Source organism: Camarhynchus parvulus, chromosome 3 (assembly GCF_901933205.1).
Source record: "Camarhynchus parvulus chromosome 3, STF_HiC, whole genome shotgun sequence".
In the NCBI taxonomy this organism is placed as follows: domain Eukaryota; kingdom Metazoa; phylum Chordata; class Aves; order Passeriformes; family Thraupidae; genus Camarhynchus; species Camarhynchus parvulus.
In genome coordinates this window covers 22,819,920-22,825,919 of record NC_044573.1, presented here as the reverse complement: position 1 = coordinate 22,825,919, position 6,000 = coordinate 22,819,920, and the positions used below count along the sequence as shown (strand labels likewise).

At 51.2% G+C, this 6,000-nt stretch overlaps 1 protein-coding gene across 6 annotated transcripts in view; it reads left to right on the top strand.

Moving 5' to 3' along the window:
• Window positions 1-755: 755 nt before the first annotated feature.
• TRERF1 (transcriptional regulating factor 1) overlaps window positions 756-6,000 on the top strand; it is a 97,381-nt gene continuing 92,136 nt past the window's right edge. For 2 of the 6 annotated variants that reach the window (XM_030945963.1, XM_030945956.1), the window contains exons 1-2: window positions 779-812; window positions 966-1,121. The gene's annotated coding sequence lies outside the window, so the exon portion shown is untranslated. Of the gene's footprint in view, window positions 813-948; window positions 1,122-6,000 lie in introns of those variants that run through there. The other 4 variants (XM_030945958.1, XM_030945960.1, XM_030945959.1 and 1 more) reach the window with 4 other exon arrangements.

Here is a 6,000-nt window from a genome sequence, read left to right as displayed (position 1 = left end):
GCAGCCCTTCCCCGCTCAGGGCAGGAGAGCTCCCGGGTGAGAGAGAGCCCGCCTTTACCGCGGCCACTTTCCCCCTCCGGCGCCCCGGGGCTGGGGGAGGCCGGGCCCCAGCGCCGCAGCCCCCGGCCCCGACGCGGCTGCCCCGCTCCGGATGACACCGCGGCGCCGGGGGAGCACCCCTGCATCCCGGCCCCTCGGCGCGGGACCCCCTCGGCCCCAGGGCTGGCGCGATGTCGTCCCCGGCGCCGCCGCCCGGGCGGGAGCGGGAGCGGGAGCGGTGCCCGGCCCCGGCGCCCTGCGGCATGCGACGGGATCCCGCGGCAGCCCCTCGCCCGCACCCCGCCGACCCGGCGGGAGCCGCTGACAGGTCGCCGCCAGTGGCCCCGGCACCTGCGCTGCGCTCACCGCCCTGAGAGGAGGGGCTGCCGGCCAGACCGCGGCGCGGCGGAGCGGCAGGGAGGGAGAGAGGGAGGGAGGCGGCGGCGGCGGCGCACGGCCGGCGGCGGGCGGGCCCCCGGGGGCGGCGGGCGCCCCTCGCCCCGCCGCGGGGCCGGGCGGCCGCGGCGCCACCGACACCTTACTTCCTGCTTTGCTACCCGGGGCCAGACCCATCGCGGCGGAGGGATCCCGCCGCCTCCCGCAGCCTCCTCCCCCTCCTGCTTCTGCTTTTCCCGGCTCCCTGCTGCAAGGAAATTATTTGACAGCGATTTGCTGACACTGGGGATTTTTTTCTTTTTCTTTTCTTTTTTTTTTTCTTTCTTTTTTGCATCACGGACTCGGCAGCTCGGCGGGCGGGGGAGGCCGTGCCGGAGGTAAGTGCCGGTGCCCGGAGCCTCCCCCGGCGCGGGGCCCCCGTCCCGCTCCGCTCCATGTGCCGCCGCCGCCGGGGTGGGTGCCGGGCAGCGGGGCCGCGCCGGGCCGGGCCGGGGGAGTGCGTTTCCTGGCGGAGCGATATTTGTTTACAGGATGGGCGCCGTACTGTAAGTGAAGTAGGACCGAGCCCGGGGCAGCTCCGCAATAAATTAATACCGCGATCTGCTCCCGCCTCGCCGACACCGCCACGAGCCCCGCGCCCGCCCCCCTCCCCCGCCCGCCTGCACTTGTTGCAGACTTCGCGCCAGGTAGGGGCAACGCTTCGCAAGTTTCGTTTTTGCAGGAGCCGGGGCTGCGCTGGAAGGAGAGGAGGGAAAAAAAAAAAGGGGGGGTGGGGGAGGAGGGAGAAAAAAGTTTGCAGCTCGCAGTTGACTTTCGGTCTGAAGCGCCGAGGCCCTGCCGGCTGCCGCCGCCTCCTGCCCGTCCGGACGCGGGCGGGCGGGGGCGCTGCCCGGTACCTGCCCGGGCCGGGCGGGCGGCGGGGCCGGCGCGGGGCGCCCCGCCGCGGCGCTGCTGCGAGTCCCGGGCGCCGCCGCGCCGTGCCGGGAGCAGAGGCGGGGAAGGGCGGCTCGGCGGGGCTCGCCGCGGAAGTTCTCCGAGCCGCGCTGCCCCTCACGGCGCCTGACACGAGTGGGCGACCCACGCACTACTCCTCCCGTCCTTCGTCCCGCAGCGCGCTCGGTGCCGTCGCGGTGTCAGTGTTGGGAGCGGAGCGGTCCCGGGGCTCGACTGTGGAGCCCTTCCCGGGCGGCACCGCGTGGGGCGAGCTCGTGTCGGAGGAATGGGGATTTCTCCCTCCATTCCTGCGGGAGAGGAGCGCGCGGCGGGCTGGACGCTGGCAGGGCGCTCCGGTTTTCTGGCCCGTCAAAATTACGGGGTGGTAAGGAAAAAAAACTCTTAGCCAGATGTTTAAATACCGGAGAGGCGATTTGCAAGTGAAATTAATCGGCAGTTAACCAGTTAATAAATGGATAATGCCTATTCATCCTTCTGCTGACTTTACAGAGTGGATTTCACGTCTGCTTGTCAACTAACCAGGCTTGACTGATCGAGATGTAAACCTAGCCAGGTTATTGCCTTCATCCAGTAAAATCTGACCTGCACTTGCTGTCCTTGCGCATCAGTGCTGGTCGTCATTCAGATAGTGCCAGGCGAGGTTTATACATTTGTATAGACTAACATGATGGCAGCAAAATACATAGGATGACCCATAGCTTAAATATTTATGGAAAATATTGTGAAGTGTTTAACTACATGATTAATGTTTTAAGCATGTAATCACTGAGGGGGGAGTTTTATGCCGTTGGTAGGTACAATTTTACTGTGGGTATGAGAAAAGGAGAGTTCACCTGGCAGGGTTGGCCTGGCTGCTCGGCAGGGCCGCTCTGCTGCCTGTACCCATGCTGCTTGGGCCTCTGGCCCGCAGAGCTGCCTTGGGGACCAGGGATTTGTGTGCTGCCCTCACTCAGGGTATAGTGTCATGATGAAGTGACCCATCGTTACAGTGCCAGCATCTGCATGAGTTGTTCCTGTATGCGGTACATGCAGCTGATTGCTGTCATTGCTCATCTGCTTCGTGGTCTTGCACGTTCAGTTGGATCAGAATGGAGCCATTGCATTAATAAGGTGCATCTATCTAGAAAGAACCCATTTCGCTTCATTGCCCACTGAAGTGGCAGAATTTAATATGCCCTGGTTGGTACCTTAGCTTTTTTCTAAGTGCTGTCCAAGGCACATATAACAATAGAAGGGCTGCTGCATGTGTGCTCTATGCAGCTTTGCATAAAACAAATAGACTTTTTCCTAGAATTTAGATAAGAGATTTTTCATATGAAGAAAATGTGTTGTATGCATTTTTCTTTCATATGTAGAGGATACTCTGATAATCTTTGGGAAAATTAAAGGCTTAAGTATAGCCTACTCAAAAAGTTTTGGTGCAAATGAGCACTCTAGAACAATCTGTTCTACCATTGATTAGCAGCTTCTGTTTCTGAAGTTGGAGACCTCAGTGAGGACTTGAACAGCACTGTGGTGTGGTGGTCAAACCTGCGTATCTTGAAAAAACTCAAATACAAGTAATGCATTTCGCTGTGAAACTTGGCCTGAGCGCAAACTGGCCTTCTGGTGGTAGGATAACACTGGAGCTTAATCACAGTGTCAATGTACGTCCTGCTGTTGGCATCCCTCCCTGGGGCGGGGGGATGAGGCCACAGGTAGCCAGGCAGGCATCCTGCCTCCAGTGTTTAGTATCATGGGCCAACATGAGCATAAATAAACCACAGCATGACTAACCTCTCTACCTAACATTGACTCATGTTGTATTTCGATAGACTGAAAAAGTCTCCATCCCTAAGCCATTACATTTTCTCAACCTGTATGTTACTGATGATGACCTGCCTATTGAGAATCCTCCAGTATTCATTAAGACCACAAAGCAAGTCCTTGTTTTAGGTTTTTTTCCTTCTGGGTACTGCGCAACAAGCCTAGATAGAAAAAAGGAATTCCTAGATTTTGAACTCAAAACTATGTTGCTTCTCTTCTTCTGGCCATTTTAATTCTTGAAGTGATACAGTGAGGCTTGCTGTTATAAATTGGGCTCATAATTTGGCATATGGCAAGGAGAGTGAGAAGAGTATAAGAGCAGTTCTGTAAAATACTGTTTCCTAAAACAGTAAGTTAATATTTTGCTGTGAATATTTTCATCTGTTTTTGTTGTTGTTTCTAATCAAGTGGGGGGATATGTCACCTAAAAACTGACTCAGCCGAATGTTTAAGGTCCTTCTCTCCCTTTGCCAATACTGTAATGGGACAGTGTAAAAAAGAAGGGCCCTGCGTTGTGCCTCCTTAGTATGTGTCATAATAACTGTGAGATAAGGCAGTTTCATTTCAGCTTCCTTAGAAATATGTATTTGTTTTTTTGGTTTTTTAAAAAAAGCAAGCAGTATTTGACAAACACAAAATAATGGTTGGTGTGGAAACAATTTGTTTCCTCCCCTTGCATTCTTTTGAGAGCTGAATAGTTCCAATAAAAAATTATCATCAGAATTACAATTTTTCCTGTCCCTGAAATTGACGGATCCTTTTGCCTGCTCTCCACCTGAGAGAAGTAGGCAAAAGCATCTTCAAGTGCACATCTGAATTCTGCCTGGTGTAGCTGCCGCACCCGTGGTTATTTAAGAAAGGTGAGGAGCACAAGTGGCCTCACTGACTTCCATGGCACTGCTTACAAGGGTAGAATCACCGTGTGTGTAAGTGTGGAGGGACTGGGGGGGCTGCATTCAAAACTAAAGAAAAAGGAAGGCAGCAAATTCCTTACGCTTTGCTGTATGCGAAGTTACAAAACCTCTTCTTAACTTGTCCATCTCTGAGAAACCTATTACTGTAACCAGTTGCAGGGCTGTGAGGGGAAATCAGGCCTTCTAAGATAAAGACTAAAATAGCACATTCAAATATATTTTAAGAAAGGCGACTCTTCCTTCAAAGAGTAGGTCTGAACCTGGCTCAAAGAACAGTAGCAACAATTTTATAGGGTTGTTTTTGTCTTTAACAACTCTTTGCTTGAAACCAAGCAGATTTAAGAGATTCACTGAAATTACTTTTGAGCAGCATGCATTTAGGCACTGAGCTAACTTACGGAGCTTGTGGGAGTATCTCCTGTTAGATCTGAAATGCCGAGAATGGGCTCTTGCACCATCATCTCCTTGCTGCTGCCACTGTATGTCCAGGCTGGCCAGGAGGACAAAGTGGGTGACACAGTCTGCCAGCAGCTTATATTGCCACTGGTTCTTGTTGGATGTTGGTTTCTGTGGGCAGAAGGAATAGTGTTTTGATAGCAGTTTCTTTTCTCTCTTTCTCACTTGCCTGTGTCATTCCGTGATGGTGGGGATGTGGGCTCACCTGGACCTGCTCAAAACAGCAGCAGAAAAAAACCCCAAACCATTTATTTGTGTGCAGAAAAACTGGAAAATGTGCTCAGACTACAACCTGCTGCCACAGAAACTTGAAGGAAAATACATCATTTATGTTACTTTCTTCTTGAGAGGATAATGGTTTGGGGAATCCAGGACATGCTCTTAAATATATGCCCTATTACTGTGTAATAATGTGTGATTTTTTTAAAAAAAGTTTAAACTCTTTGCATTAGAGTGGAGGTGTTGCAGGGTGTTGGAGTAGTCCTGGAGCGTTAGGTATATTTTGAGGTTCTGAGTGAAATGAGTCTAGTGGTTTCAGCTTACTCTGTAACAAAGTAATGTGTCGCACACAAGCAGCCCACCTAAGTTTTCATCATTGACTGATGATTTACTCTGGAAAGACCCAAAATCCTGATATGAGGCAGAGTCAAAAGGTAGTTGGTTTTTAAAAAAAAAATTCATTTTAGTTTGTCATTCTCCAGTTTACAGTTTAAATTTTGTTAGACTTTTAGACAAATTGCTTCTCTTCGGCTTCCCATCCGCTGCTCAGGTGGGCTCTTGTCACTTCCCAGGCACACGGGGACAAGTGCCAAGTTTCCACACCCCACCAGTGTCTAAAGCAGCCATCCTGGGTCTTGTCACAAATTTTCTCCTATCTGTTTAGTTCAGCAAGAAAATGGTTTCTGTCTTTCCCCTCCCTCCCCTCATCAACTGCTCATGGTAAGATTTTTTATAGAACCCGCATTGTGATATGTCCTTGAAGTGCAGAGCTGCAAGGTTTTGTTTTCATTTGCCATTTTTTCTCTTCATGTTTAAAGTTCATTGCAGCTATAGCAAAGCAAGATGGTCTTTTTTGATTCCTTCCCTTCCCCCCCCCCCCACTGTCTGTGTCAAAAATCTCATGTTCAGTAAAGAGCAAAAACTCAGATTTAGGTACTAAAACTTACTCCAGCTAATCCTGGAGTGTAAAGACTGCAAAAATAGAGACTGGGAAGGATTGCCCCAGCAAAGCAGGTAGGTGTAAGTTAAATGTTAAATTATCAGCACCTCCTTTTTAAAGGATCCCTGATGGTGAAGTTTTTGTTCATGCCATCTGGCTAGAACAAGGCTTACCAGGACTCTTAAAGGACGGGGGCCATTTGAGGTGCAGAATTTATATCAGGTACTTTCTTTTTAAGTGAATGTCAAATCCTAAATAATTTCAGCATCAGACTAT